The sequence below is a fragment of the Mesoplodon densirostris genome, chromosome 2, assembly GCF_025265405.1.
Source record: "Mesoplodon densirostris isolate mMesDen1 chromosome 2, mMesDen1 primary haplotype, whole genome shotgun sequence".
Classification (NCBI taxonomy): domain Eukaryota; kingdom Metazoa; phylum Chordata; class Mammalia; order Artiodactyla; family Ziphiidae; genus Mesoplodon; species Mesoplodon densirostris.
The window spans coordinates 88,719,394-88,735,431 of NC_082662.1; positions in this window are offsets into that span (position 1 = coordinate 88,719,394).

Genomic DNA, 16,038 nt, shown 5'->3' on the forward strand with positions numbered 1-16,038 from the left:
AATACAAAAGCCAACTTTAACGGATCAGAGAACTATTCTAGGTCTTACAAGCCAGAGTAATATAGTTTATTAGTTGTCCTTTTAATTTGAATTTAAAGTATAAACAGAAACAATTCCCTGCACTTTAGAGCTGCGTTATTTTAGCCTTTAAATTCCTAGTATTTCCATGAAAGCTTGAATAAAAAGCCGTGGTCTGACAAACTAAGAACATATTATAGTTCTATGAAAGTCTCCACTTGGCATAATGAGAACTGATATAATCTAACTGTTTAATCAGTAACATTCATTTTTACTATTATACAATCATCTATATTCTAAGTAAATTTTAATCAAATGAAGTTCTAATAAATATATTTAGGAAATTTATTTTATACTGTTGTATTATTTACTGGAATGTTTTGTAAATGCTCAAAGAATTTGATCAGGGCAATTCACTTACATGAGAATTTAAAAATTCTTTGTGTCATCGATGAATGAGAAAATGTTAATAATGATCCATGTGACAATAACACACACACAAAGTACTTATTAAATGCTTTATGTCTTTTATAAAATGAAGCTGATTCTCCTTGCTTCTGCACTGGGACATAATTTAACACCAGAGTAAAATTTGGGAAGCTATTGGAATTACTACAATGATAGTAACTTAAATCAAAAGAAAAGTTTAAATTCTGGAAAAATTCAATTCACAATTATAAAGCTATTAGCAATAAGAGTACTATTAAGAGTATAATATAACACTAATAAGAGTACTATATAAGTTCCATATACATAGATCTCCAAATAAAGTGGAATATTTGGGAACCTAAAATATTTCCCAAATGTTACAGAATTTGCCAGTGAGGTGAAGTCCTGATTTTGAATTTACAGTATCTGCTACAATTAGTAATTAATAATAAAGTATTACTATAAATCTACAACAGAGCCTAAATTATTGACATTTGGGTGACTGTTGCATAGAACCTGACTTTAATTGTGAATTATTTTTAATCAATAGGAAGCAGTGGTTCTCAAACTCTAGCAGGCATCAGAATCAGGCTTGTTAAAACAGACTAGCAGGCCCTCACCTCCAGATTTTTGGATTCAGTGGGCCTGTGATGCCATCTGGGAACCTGCGTTTCTAACAAGTTCCCAAGTGATGCTGAGACTACCGATCAAGAGACCACATTCTGAGAACCACTGATCTTAACTGCAGCATTGTACTCTTAGCACCTTCTTTAAGAAAGCCTATCATCACATTCTCAAAAGACATTTATTGACTCTGGAGCCTAAGATTATTAATGGATTTGGGAATTACATGTATTCACTATCATTTTAATAGTTACTAAAATAAAATTTCTGATAACCATAGATACACTAACAATTTTTCCTAGGACAGTATAATTATGTGTAGTTATAAATGGTGTTATAATAACTTAGAAATGGTAATAAAGTAACTATTGCTTTGAGGTGAAAAACTGTGTACTTAATTCTTTTCTTATCAGGTGCTTCCTTGGTCCCTTCGGTTCTGAAATGTAGTCTATACTCTAAGGAAAAGAAATACAAGTCCTTTTAGAAAGAATTTTTAATATTATTATATCTGTGATGGGTAAGTGTTTTCTGGTGAATAGAGACAACAGTAATGGCTTATAGCAACATTCACTTTTACACAATTTAATATTTGTTATATTAACCACAATCTTGTAAATTTCTTGAAAGGAAGATATTACTTTTTTGCCGGCCTCTCACTGTTGTGGCCTCTCCCGTTGTGGAGCACAGGCTCCAGACGCGCAGGCTCAGAGGCCATGGCTCACGGGCCCAGCCGCTCCGTGGCATGTGGGATCTTCCCGGACTGGGGCATGAACCCGTGTCCCCTGCATCGGCAGGCGGACTCTCAACCACTGCGCCACCAGGGAAGCCCAGGAAGATGTTACTTTACATTCTTTTGAATCCCCCACAGAGCCTGGACTGTGAGATGTCCTAGAGGGCATGAATGATTTAAGGACAATGTCACCCCAACATTTAGAAGAATGCCAGGTACATAGTAGGTGCTTAATAAATGTTGACAGCCATGACTCATGAAGAGTACATGCATAATAGATATTTACTGATTTATTCTGAAAGACATCTTAGCTCTTTTGACTATGCAATCTGTTTGATCTCAGCATGTTTGTCAGAAGCTGTAAAATGAAACGTGGGATGGTCTAAATATTCTTGCATTAAGGCAGATGACTTGATAAATACCAAATTAGCCTTAAGTTATTCATTTTGCCCATGTTTATGCTACAGGCATTACAATAAAAACCCGTTTCTACATTTTAAAAGTTTTCTCATTTTTCATAACGTAGCTATGACCTTGTATCAACAACACATATATTCAAAATACACATATTATCACTGTTACTTGTAGTATAAGCTACAGGTTTAATGAGACTAGAATGGTGAAAGCCAGACTTGGTTCTGCTTGTGGCTGTGAGAAACAGACTTATAACCTAGAACTAGGTCTTCTGAGGCTTAAATAGACCTGTGTATTGCACCTGAAATGTTAATTTAATTTATTCTTTTAAAGTATATTAACTCAGATATTATCTTTGTTTTTTCATCTGTTCTGAGAATTGTACCCTAACATATGCAGGGGGATTTAACTGCATACATTAAATGACAATTACATCATTACAAAGAAAGGATGAGTGTGAAACCCAATGACAAAAAAGTTATGAAGGAGTTCTGTCTTCCTCTCACTGATTGGTAACCTAAAAGCCCAGGAAAACAATTACAGCATATAGGACGTGTGGTACGGGAGAAATTGCAATAACATCTGATAAACCCAAATGCCTTGATAAAGCTGAACTAATTTTTTCTAACACAATTTGAAAAACCACTGATGACAAAACACTTTAATAACAGAAGTCATTTAAAGGTTTTTTTTTTTTTTTTAAGGAAGAAAGAAAACGAAAAATTAAAAAAAAATCCTACTGCTCTGCGTCTATTTTTAATACTGACCCCCAATACACCAGTTACAGGACACAGTACTGAGGCCTGCTGGCTGTGACAGCCCATGTGACTCTGTAAGGAGACGCAGCCCCAACTAACACGCCAGCAGCCCTGCTTCTGGCAAATATCTTTTACCACCTTCAAAGAAAGAACCGGGTGGGCAAGAACTGTAATGCTGCTTAACACGAAAGACTCTTTCTGCTTCCTTCTCCCTTTCCTCATAAACTGAATGAACTGTTGTTAGAAGACAACATACTGCTAAGTTAATGTAACTTAAAAATTTACAGCAGGTTGTATGCCTGGAGGCACATTCTGGGGCCACCTGTAGGCATCTAATTTCACTGAATATAATGAATAATTGTGGAGAATTTCTCCGAGTCTAGAGGAGAGTGGGTAAGAAATGTGTTGCTGGTTTACTCCAATACGGATTCTGTCGTGGAGGATTAGAGAACTGTACTCTCTCCAACAAATAGGAGTAATCTTTCTCCCCACAAAAGATCCGTTAAATGCAACACCAGACATCTGTGTGCCAGATCTACACAGCCATTTCTTGGGCACTTTTGATAATCCACCTGCAGCAATTGCCACTTGGCAATTGCTTAATATAGCACATTGATCCATTTGAGACTTTTTTTTTACAGTATAGAAAGCTATTTTGTTTGTCTCTCTATATCCTGTTTATCTCTTTGAAGCCTCCTCGTATTTTGGCAAAGGTAGAAAGTGACAGTAAGAATACCCTTGATATGATTCCAAGCGTTTATTTGGGAGAAATTACTATGTGTATTTTAGCAATGCTCAGCAACCTTGACCTTTTTCAACTGGAAGGTAAAATTAAGATACTGCAGAGCTGCTTTAAAGAGAAAGTGTTTGTTATTATGCTTTTGTCACTAGGTAAGTAGATTTAGTACTTATCCTGTAGCTACTTAAAGTATATGTTGTTTCAGATCCTATTCTGCTGTAAGATCAGTGAAATTTTCCACACATATACACACACAAACTTTTATTGAATACGTTCTAAAAGCTAGCCTAATTTTCGTTCATTTGGGTTATAAATTACCCATAAACTTTATTAATGTAGCCCTTAGTCTTAGAGTCCTTGCAAATACTGTTTGGATATTTAATTCTCCGACAACCTTTCTCCACAACAGTTGCATGGTTTTGAATTAAGAAAAGTACATTTAAATTATCATTTACGTACTGAGGATTGGATTCTTGGTGGTATTAAGGTTGACGTTTCCTTCTGTTTGTACCACACGAAGGGTTAATAAGGTTTGCATAACCTTTTCTTTGATGGCTTTATAGCAGAGCATTACAGGATTGCTGCCAAAACAGATTTTAACCCTTTTAATAGTACTGTTAATAACCACATCGTGCAGAGTACAGCCTATGCTGCACAGGAGGCAAAATAGCTCTGAACACAGTTTTGACCTGATAGCCAATCAAGGAAAGTTTCCTAGAGATACTTGCCATTTTGGTTGCTATGGTGAGTTTCATATTTTGTGGAAACCACTGCTAGATGTCTTAAAATAGACCTTTGCCAAGAAAAACATTGGTCCAGTGGCATATGCTGGCAGAGCATTGCAATGTTGCTCAAATTCCCTTCCTTTATTTTTCCCTCTCTCCCCTGGGGCAACTGCTCCAAGCATCAGCCCACTAGTCTGGCAGGCTAAGAATCCAGAAACTTGCTGCTAATTACAATGCTGACAATTCCCAACCTGTTTACTGGCGCCAGCAATCAAACCGCATCCTCTCGAGTGAACCAAAAAGCACTTGCTGGCTTTACCTTCCTGAGGTTCCAAGCTGGCTATATTAATTACTGTTAACTTAAAGCTGTATGTTGTACAGAAGAAGCTTAATTAGCTGGTTTGAGGATTAAAATCTATCCTTTACAAATTTTAAAGCCTTCTGTTCTTGACCAAATTATGTGAATCCATAAAACATCTTTCCTTGGATAAAATGTTATTATTTTAGGTGTGCCTTCTCAGAGTCAATTTTGCAACTGTATTTATTAACTTGAACTAGGCACCAAAATAGATCAGAAGAAGATCTCTCTCTCCTTCTCCCTTTCTCTCTCTCTCCTCACCTTCCTCTTCTCCTCCCTTCCTTCCTCTCTCCCTCCCTCCCTCTTTGCTTCCCTCCCTCCATGTTTCAACTCTTTATCTTTCTATCTATCTTAGAGTTATGTTTACATTTTGTTTTTAAAAAATTGAAGAAAATAATGAGCATAATTATTTACAGTTATTGTTTACAGTTAATGAGAAAGGAAAACCTTTTGATGAGGACAAAATGGTCAAAAGATATATTTTTATCTTGGTAAGTTTTAAAACCGTAATAGTTACTTACACCATTTTTCAAGTGAACTCTCACTGCTGTGAGTGAGGTCTGATTTGGGAACAGTCATCTTTCGAGTATAAGAAGTATATTTCCTTGATTGATAAGCTGGGTGACTACACAGTGAGAAATCACCCTCTCAGGCTCCTAAATTGTTAGTATTACAGGTAACCCACCACATAATTTTCAAACACAGCATAATAGCAATGGACAAGGGTTTAGTAAAACTGAGAATTTTATTTTGACTCTATTCTAATCCAAGAGTCATTCTGTCTTTCTTTATTCAAGATAGCTTTGAATACTTAAAAGCTGAAATAACAGAGTAAATACAATTTTAATTTGTATATTAAAGATGTGATTTGATTTCTGTTCTGCTGTGTGAAAATCATTCAGTCAGTGTTACTTACTAATCTCATTTTAAATTTTCCATTGAATGTACTACATGACAAATATTTGTCACTCCAATCTTTCAGCCAATATTTTCATCTGGGAGCTTATTAAATTGAACTGATTTAATTGAGCTTAAAAATTTCCCTGTTTTACTGAAATATTGCAACTTGTGTAAAAGATCAAGCTGTTCCTTTAATTATGATTTATGTTTGTTTCAGCACTAACATTAATTTGGCCTATAAAGTCTTCCTAGATTTTGAAAAAAACCTATCCATAAGCACACTGCAGACCTTTAGAATCTATTCGCACATTCACATCTGTATATACAATATTTGAGCTTGAAAAAGGTTAAATCAGACGAATCACTGACTAGTAAGGATAATAAAATTATTGTCAGATACCAGGAAAAGCAAAATTATAAGAAAAACCTCAATGTTGAAGTTTTAGTGTGATGTGTTAGAAAGAAAACATCCAGAAGACTTAGAAAATGGATTCCAAGTATTTACTGCTTGTCTATGGGGAAGTTACTTAGATTCCCTGTGTTGTGAGGATTTCACGTATAAAAAGTAGAAGTATGACCATACATCAAATAACTGGATCTGAAATAGAAAATTGTCATGACAACTAAAAATCATAAGAATGTACTATAGGCTTATCTAAGGCTCATGAAATTTTGTATTCTGTGTGGATAATGGACTGGAAAATAGTTACATCAAAAGAAAACTAATGATCAAGTGAGAATGCTATGTCTTTGGACACAAGAGCCAAGCCAGAGAAGAACAAGTGTGTCAATCTTCTATAACTTTACCATCGTTAATTAACAAACAGTCCTCCGCCCTAAAATTTAAATTGCAGTGAAAAGGAAAAGCTAGACTCTTAGACACAAGTGTCTATTTTATACTGAGAAATATTGCTAATACTGTCTTAAACAAATCCCCCTAGGTAACTTTATTTCTAAAGCAGGCATTCAAATATAAAATATGTCTTTTCCAATAGAAAAATGGATTAAAAAGGCTTTTTAAAGCCATGTTCCCCTTAGGCTTAATTTTCCACAAGTCTGTCTTTTCAGACTGATGATCTTTCCTTTGACCTGTGAAACATCCAGATTTCATGCCTTTCTCAATTTTCTACCTGTAAGTTAGGCCCATTTTACTCAGACACTATTTCTATTTTAATTGATTCTATACCATTTCTAAATAGTTCTATACTAGAGCATGACTTTCTATCTAAATAAAAGCAAGAACTTTTGCGTATTATGAAAGAAACCCTACTATATAGTTACACTATACAAAATCAGTACTGTCAACTTCCCATATTTTGGGAAAAGGACACTATATAAAAAAGATCTCTTGTAAAGTTTCCTAAAAATTGGTATTTGTTCAAAGTGCATTGGTACTAGCTATTAGATCTGCCAACAAAACTGCCACAAATAATTTCATTATTGTTTCTTTAACACATCACCCCAAACTGCACGATCCTCTCTGCAGTTCACATCCTTAATATGGTTACTTGCTATCACTGTCCCTTCTCTCTTGTCAAATCCAATTGTTATCTGCACAAATCGCCAGATCTAAATGTGAAACTGTCTAAAAAATTTAACGTCAACACTGATTCTTAATATAGCAGCCACAACTAACAAAAACCTGTTTGGAGTAAAGAATTTCGACTTTGTCCTAGTATATAGTATTAAACAATGTCAGAGCTGTTTTGGACAACTATATCCAGCAACAGAAAAGAATATGAGATATTTTAATTAAAGTGTAAATAAATGGCTTCTGAACCCCATGCTCCTATCACCAGAAATCTATTTGAAATCAATTGCTTTTGAAAGCTTTACAGAACTTTTATTAAACGTATTCTCAAAGTTCTAAATGGACATGATGTGTCATATCCATCATTAAACTGTGGATGAAACATTATGTAAATTATCTGGATAAAACAATAGCTGACAAGCCACATTATTTTAATTTTAAGAAAATGGGTGTATTCTTTTGTGGTTAAAAATGTTAACTTATATTTATTATACTTGGAACATCCAGGAGAGTCACACCTTTCAAATAAAACTATAAATTAAGTTTGCTTGTAATTTAAATTTTCTTTCCTAGTAAATAATGAAAAAAAATATTGCACAGATCCTGACCTTAGAAAATATATCTATCACAGTAATTATTATATTGGATAAAATGAATTTCTATTTATTATTTGTTTAACATTTTATGAATTCTTCTAAGTATTTATAGATTTAATATTAAATAAAATATATTAGGTAACATTTTCTACATCGGAATTCACATAGAATGAAATGAGTCTTGATTAAACAGTTACTTGCAATTCTAAAAAGCATACCAGCTTAAAAGAAATGTTCCCACAGATTTTTCAATTATTTAGGAGTTATATCTGAGAATCAGAGAAAATGAATTTTCTATTTTAGCAAAGAATAAAAGCACTATTAACACAATGTTATAAATCAACTATACATCAATTAAAAATTAAAAAAAATAAAAGCACTATTAAACAAATTGAGAATTAGAGTTTACATTAACATTAAATTAAACTTAAATACATTTAGTTCAACGGCCATTTTTTAAAAATGATATTAACTCTGGAAAAAAATGTAAAATTCTGTGTTAACAGGTCTTGAAAGGATATAGTTGCTTTCACTAAATTAATAAATATTTTAAAGCAACTATCATGTGCCAGACACTGGACTAGATATTTTAAAAGGCTGTACCATTGCTATGCTATTTTAGGATTAAATATCCTAGACAAATATTAGTCCTTTTCTTTTTGACAGAATGAAAAATAGTAATTTCCCCATTCCTCTAAAAATTGTAATTAAATTTAATAGCAGAAACATTTACACACAGAATAAACATTTTAAAAGGCCCGATGTTTACTCTTTACCCACTATTATTGTATACACAGACTTTGAAAAGAGTTGTTTGTGATTTGGTCTTATTAACTTGAAATATTCTTGAGATGTATCCATGGTTTGAGAGCCTCACAAATATTATACATATAGAGACATACACATACATGCATTCCCCCAAAAACACACTAGCATGAATCGGTAAGTCATTCTTTCGGGGCTTTTCTTTCCCACTGAAACTTCAAATAAAAATCAAAGGGTGAAGAGGTGACAAAAATGTCTCCATGTGCTTATGTTTTAAAATTTTAAGTAAAGATTGTTTAAGTAAAAACAATTTCTTGTTCAATATCAAGACAAAATATGTTGGTGAATACCTTTGAAAGATTTATGTCTTTTTTAAAGCTGCTTTCTTAGTTGTGGTATCAATTTGCTCACCATCTATCTACATATAAAATAAAGAGTAGAATTCAGGCCAAAACAAAAAGGCTATTTTGGAAATGGAATTCATGAGAGGTAGAAGGGCCTTGAGAGGATCTAAATCCAGCCCTCCTGTTGTGGATGAGCACCTGAGCGCTGGGCAAGCCCTGTGGCTAGTCACAGTTCACAGCAGAACCTGTACTCAAAATCAGATTTCCCAGCCTTTATTCCGAAGTTCTTTCTACCATAAGATGCACTCTCTTCCATTAAGTATCATATAATTGAGGAAAAAACAAGATTCAAGTTTTTTCCATATAACTGCCTCAATTCTCTAATTTGCTTTGTCTTTGTAAACACCGTGAAAGCCTGTTTAAAATAATAGTTATGAAAACAAACTGTGCATGAAACTGGACCCATAGAGTAACCATTCTTAAATTTAATTCTCCAGAAGTTATGCATAAAATAATTTAGAATATTTGTTAAGCCTTATCCTAATATGTTTCTATTGTAAAGGAAAAGATGTTTCTGCAATTATGCTTTTGATAGACTATTAGGCATGGCATTCATTCATTCATTCATTCTTCTTGAAGTCCCAAATTGAATGGAATATTTACCAGATATACAAAAACAATCTTAAATAAGTAACTTTAGTTTATCTTGGGATTGTTTGAAGCAGTTCTTGAAATTGGTCACATTTGTTCACGGAGATAAAAATGACCTCAAACAATTAATTTCCACTTGTGTATTGGATATAATTTTTTTTTTAATTACAAGAAATAACAATTTTCTAGTTAAATTATATCATTGTTATGAAAAGAATTTTTTAGAAAGTGTCTCTTAAGAGCACACATTTTATTTAAGTTTAAAAAACAGATACTACTATCAAATTATGCAATTATGCCACTACTGTAATGTAACTTGTCAACTTGAAAAAAGTGTACTATGATATAAACTGTATTTTAACCATGAATTGTGTTAGTAAATAGGCTACAGCAATATAAGTGTGTTTTTAGTTTGAAATTTGAGGTTCAGTATTGTTTTGAAGCTAATAAAATAAACACAGGAAGCCTTATTTAAAATCCTTTGAATATTTTAAAGTTCATAGTTTATTCTTGGCTTTTTTTTAACTTTTAGTTTCAGCTATAGGTGTCATGTGTATAAATTTTCAGATACCATGGATTGTTACTGAATCTCAAAGGGTATTTCCACAAACACAGCAAATGAAAAGTGTTGTCTTTACACTTGTATAGACAGTATAATACTTTTCATTGGTTGTGGAGAACAGACTGCCTTACTTAGCTCTCATTATTAACCAGGATAGAGAACTCAGAACTCAGAATGTAAAAGATTTAGGTAGTCACATATTTGTAATCTGGGACAACAATATAAATATTAGGACACATTGGTTCCACCGTCAAGCTGCACTCAGCATACTCAACCAGGTGCTAAACATATTTCAAGAAACTTAAAATTTCATAATATCTCTTTAGCTTACAGTTTTTGCATGAATTGCAATGTCTTCTCAATGAAAAAGCTTATAATAATATACACTCACATGAAAGGTTTTGTAAATTTAAATTTGAGTTCTAAGTCATGATTTAAAGTATAGGTGCCAGAGGAGAAAATCTCAAAACATTTGAAAAACAAACTGCACTACCAAACTCATTGTTTAAAACATATTTAGCACTTATGTTTATAGGCGTATAACTACCAATAACTATATGTAATAGCTAAATACGATAATAAAACTCTTTAAGTATTGTCATTAATATGTTTTCTTTGTATTGAGAACATTTATCATCAAATAAATTTACTTTCAAATAGTAAGTCTAACATGCAGATTACACTACTTTATAAGAGTAAGAACATCATCCTGTCATTTCTGTGATTCAGTGACAGAGGAAACTGTACAGTATTGAAAAGTTGGTGAATAATCGTGATCATCTTATACTGGCTTCTGTGTCCTTAGTCCTTCTCTGTCCTACATAAAAGCACAAAATATTCCCCAATATACCCATCATCTCCACCTAGACAAAAAAAAGTCTATTTTTATACTTGAAAATTTACTAGTACTGATAAGGAATATAATTTAAAAAATGGTAATATGACTTATGTGGAATTTTCTTCCCATCAAAATGCTACTTCATCATTCTCCTTTGCCTGGACATTCATTGATAGTACTGTTCTAGTTCTAGACTGGCATTGCTGTAACACCAAGAAGCATATCATTCTAGAGCTAACAGTGGACTTGGAGAGAGATCCTGCCTCCAGGACATGATTATTTATTTAAAAATGTACTTGGTCAGAATCATCTGCACAATATTTTTTTTTGGTATTCACACAGAGGTTGTCACGACCCTCAATGGATCTTTAACCCTGAAAACCACCATTCCCTGCACTTCTATTCAAGCAAAAATATCAGAACATGATTCACAAACAAAAAATAAAATCAGAAAATTCTTTGTAAAATGCAGTTTCTGTCAATCTCCTTACCTGAGACTCAGCAGTAAACCATCAACCAAGATGGTGTTTCTTACACCTATTAATGAATATCATGTTATAAATTTGAGTGTTCTAGACATAAATTTCAATGAGAAAACTAAAATCTTCTATCAAAAGCCATAAATTGTGTTCATAAAGATTTGAGTACTTAGGCAGACTTCATTAAGGTAAAAATAGCAGACAAAAGCAATTTTCACCTTCCACCTTTCAGTGGACAGGGAAGTTTTCTCCTTCCCTGTCCACTGTGCCTTAAGTATTACTGTCAAGTAAACAGTCTAAGCTGTATCCATATGCTTTTCTCAGGTAGAAATTGTATCACCATTGTGATCATACACCACCTATTATGATTACTTAAAATCACTTGTATCTAGCATGAAAAACAAACACAATCACTTTGTACTTCTTTAATCCTGTCTATGGATACCAACAGGGCAAAAGTGATAACAGGCTAGTGGTGATGTAATTTAAAATTCTATTTTCTGAGGGAGAAAAAAAGCTGCCTTATAACAATAACAATTAACTAGAGCAATTTCAATTTAATAAAGTTTTGGGGATTTTCCTCCTTCTTATCTAAAAAGGCCAAGTATGGTAAAACCCATATTTTTGGTTTTCTTTTGTTTTGTTTTCTAAATTTAAATAGGAACCAGCTCAGTCAGACTGACACCTAATGGAAACTTTTATAAGAAATAATTCTGCACGGGAAAAAAAGCAATGAGATATGTAGTTAAACCACTTGAACCAAGAATATCAAATACTTTTTGTGACCATGAGATGAGTACAGGTTTCCTCTAGATTTTCTCACTACCATTTAAAAGTATTCCACTCTAAAAAATTATTATTCATTTATGAAGCAATTGCAATCATAAGCTAAAGTACCAGTGGCAAAGAATTAAATGAATCAAGCTTATTTTTCAAAAGTTCTTCCTTATTCTCTCAACAAGTGCCAGAGTAGTACATCTTTCATTTCTTGCAAACTCTGTCACTAGGTTCCCAACTCCCTTTCTGCCTTTCAATCTCATACACTTATTTAACCAATCAGCATGAGGCCAACTTCCCAAAGATCACCGAATTACTGGATTATGCAGCTACTCTCTACTTTCCCAATTTCCTAATGAAACAAGGGCACCAGTAGACATATTGAATTCTGTTAAATACACAACAACACAATATTTAAAAGCCCTTAATCACCAACTGGTGAATCCCGAGAGAAAGAGGGTAATTCATGTAACGATGAAGGAAAGAACAGCAGTTTAAAAATTCTCTTGCTGGTGATAGAATTTCGAGTGCAAAGATAGTATCTGTGTTTTCTCTTCTACTTAGACTCCTTCTTAAAACGGGATCGCCAGCCCTGGGAGCTTCTGAGAAGGGCCACCACTCATTTTCCTTGCAAACAACCTTCCCTGAGTGCAAAAGCTATGAGTGCTGATACCCTGAATGTGGGATCAGATGCGGTGTGGTAGGAATAGGGACAGGGAGAGGCGTGGCATAGTCTACCCTTCACTATGAATCCAAGACACTGGAAGAAAGGCGAGACTCTAGATGGGAAAGTGTGAGAGTGTGCCTGCCTCCTCTGGGGCACTTTGCTCTCAATGTCTCCATGGCTCAGGGCTGCTCTGGTGGGCAAGAACCCATCGGGGTACATGCACGTCGCGCCCGGGAAAGGCCAGTCCTCCCAAGGGAAAAGGTGTCTGGGGAGTAGCTCGGTTTAGAGCTGGTGTGGGAGCGCCGCGAAGGAGAGCGTCGCAGGCTTCTCTCTCTCTCTTTTTTTCCCCTCCTGCAGCTTCGACTTCTCAGGAATTCAGTCTTCGCAGCCCGTGCACAATCAGTGGCCACCACGCAGGTAAGAAACTTGGTCTTAGGGTCCTAGGAGGTTCTTGCTGAGCCTCGTGGAACCTTCTGGGGGCCTGGCACGTTCTAGTCCCCAGCATTTTCTCCTTCCACCTATGAAGCGCCGCCACTGGGCAGGCCCTGGCGCCTCCCTAGAGGGAAAGGAGAGTTGCAGAGCCGCGTGGTCTTAAGCCCACAAGAGCTGAGAGCTGGAGCCTCCTTGGCCCGCGTCTTCTCCGGTGTATCATCTTTTCCAGCACCATTTTGGGCATCTCAACTCCCACCACAGCCGGTTGTCCTCAGATGTGTCCAGGTGTGCGGGGTGTGGGGGGGTGTCGGTGGGTGGTTGCTAGCTCTTCGCTAGGACCCCTCCTCTGCTGGACAAATCCGTAGGGTTTGATCGTCCATTAACATTTGAAACAAACAAACAAACAGAAACTGTAAGTAGAAGTAGGGAAAGGCTCTCTCTTCCTCTAGTCCCATCGCAGCAGACCTGAGAAGGGGAACGTGCCTTGGGTTTGTTGATGTTTGAGACTCATCCTAACGGCAGAGGCAGGGAAGACACGATGAAGAGGTGTCCCAAAGAAACTGGACGACTGAGCAGTCCCTGCCTGCCCCACCGCTTTCGGGAAGGTTCCAGTTCTGTGCCAAACGGCAACCAATCCAGTTCCCATGCTGATTCTCCACCCCTTCGAGGAGAATCCGAAAAGAAAATATGGCCCCCTGAGAGACCCAACACACTTCCAGTCTGGAAGTTCCGGGGGACCCGGGCCCGGGTCCCCCGCCCGCTCCCCACCCGGGCCGCCAGGTCTGGCTGCGGAGTGGCACGGCTGGGGGTGGGGCCCGGGATTCGCGAAGTCGCCAGCCTCCGCGGCTTGCGGGGGCACCTTCGCCCACGGACACGCCCTTTCTGCGCAGGCAGCCCGCAGCGACCCTCTGCTGAGCTCCAGCTCCTCACTCGCGACGTTGCCAAACTGCTCAAGGCCTTTCCATCACTCCCAACTTTCGAGATTCGCCCGGGCCCCGTCTCTCCCCGCAGCCAGACCCCAACCGGGAGAGGAGCCTGGAAGGCCGGGGACGCCGAAACTCCCCGCAGGCTTCGCGGAACAGACCCTCATCCCTTCCCCGCCCCTCCCCTCCGCCTCGACCCCCGCCCTTCTGCACGCACCCATTCTACAGCTCCGGTCACCAGAGGCGCGGCGCACACAGCCCTTCTGGTGGGATGTGTCTTGCGATCACCTAACACGCGACCCAGCGCGAAAACACCGAGGAAAGGAAAAGATCAAAAAAGTGCTACCTTGGCAACCACAGGCGTTTAGAGGCCAGCTGGTGGGCTGGGAGGGGCGGCCGCTGCCCGCCTGCCGCTGGTACTCTCCTCGACTACGCGTATTCTTAAGCAATAACAACGTAATCCGTATTATCCACCCAAGAATACCCGTCACCGAAGAGAGTCAGAGGACCAAGCTGCTGCTGCCGCTGCTACCGCTGCCGCTGCTACTGCCGCCGCCACCAGAACTCTTGCTGCTGAGCCCGCCCCTGGCTGGGGCTGGGCTGAGCTTGACCGGGACCATAAATCCATAACTCGATTTCCCTAAAGAAGGATCCAAAGCTGTGCTCGGCTGCTTCCTGCCCAAATCCAAATGGCTGCTCTATCTCCAATTCTGAAAGACAAATCACAAAACCAACCACTTAACACAGAAGAAGAGTGCACTCTTCCCAGTGAAGAAGGAGGATGTGGGAAGGCTCTTTGGGCACAGGGTGGGCGTGACAAGTAACCTTTAGTTTACCTGGTGCTCTCCCAGTGCCTTCTTCTGTCCTTGCTCTGCTTGGTACCCCCTCTGGTCTCAGCCAGCCCACTCTAGGTGCTTTGATTGAGTGTCATGGCAGCGAGAGAGCCCTGTAAGAGACATGCATAGTTAAGCACACAAATATTACAAATGTATTTGCCTAGACGGCTTTAAGAAGAAGTGAGGCTCAAATAAAGATAGGGTCATGCATGGGTGAAATTTTCAGCAGTGTGTTTTGGAAATGCATTTTCTCAAGCCCAAGATCACAGAAAATAAACACTCATTCAATTTACTACTTGAAATCAAATACTTATAGATCTACAAAAATAGGCATCTCTCCTTTGAAGGCCTTAGAGCTATACAACGTAATGATTTTTAAAGGGAAAAAAAAGCTTCAAAGCACAAAATAATTAAACTCATTTTCCATAGTATCAGAACTCACTAAATTGACAAGCTAGTAGAGTTTCCATGATTTAGGCACTGTTTTGTAGTACCACGATGTGTAATTCCATAGCCCACATTTTTAATATACAGTATAAATACATTGCTGTGCAGTTGTTGTGAACACCTCTACAGAAAAACCTTTGAAGCTCTGTCTTCATAAAAAATTTTTTAAGAAAAAAAAAACAGTAAAAACTCATTTGCAAATTGACTGTAATTTTGGTTTCCAGAGCGAGAATCTCTGTGATTCTTTGATGATCAATATGGCTCTTACTGGAAAAGCTTTGTCTTAAGATCCTGCAGTGAATATTCTGATAATAGGGGTTTATTGTTCACTAAATAAAATGAACAAGTGCAACGTCATTACCCAAGACATGTTGTGGTTCCATTAGAAAGTTCTCAATTTGCTTTTCCCTTTACTCTCCAATACATGGAAGTACATCCATGTGAGTGGAATAGGGAGGGGTATATGGAAACATGGCAATAGACATTATGATTCCT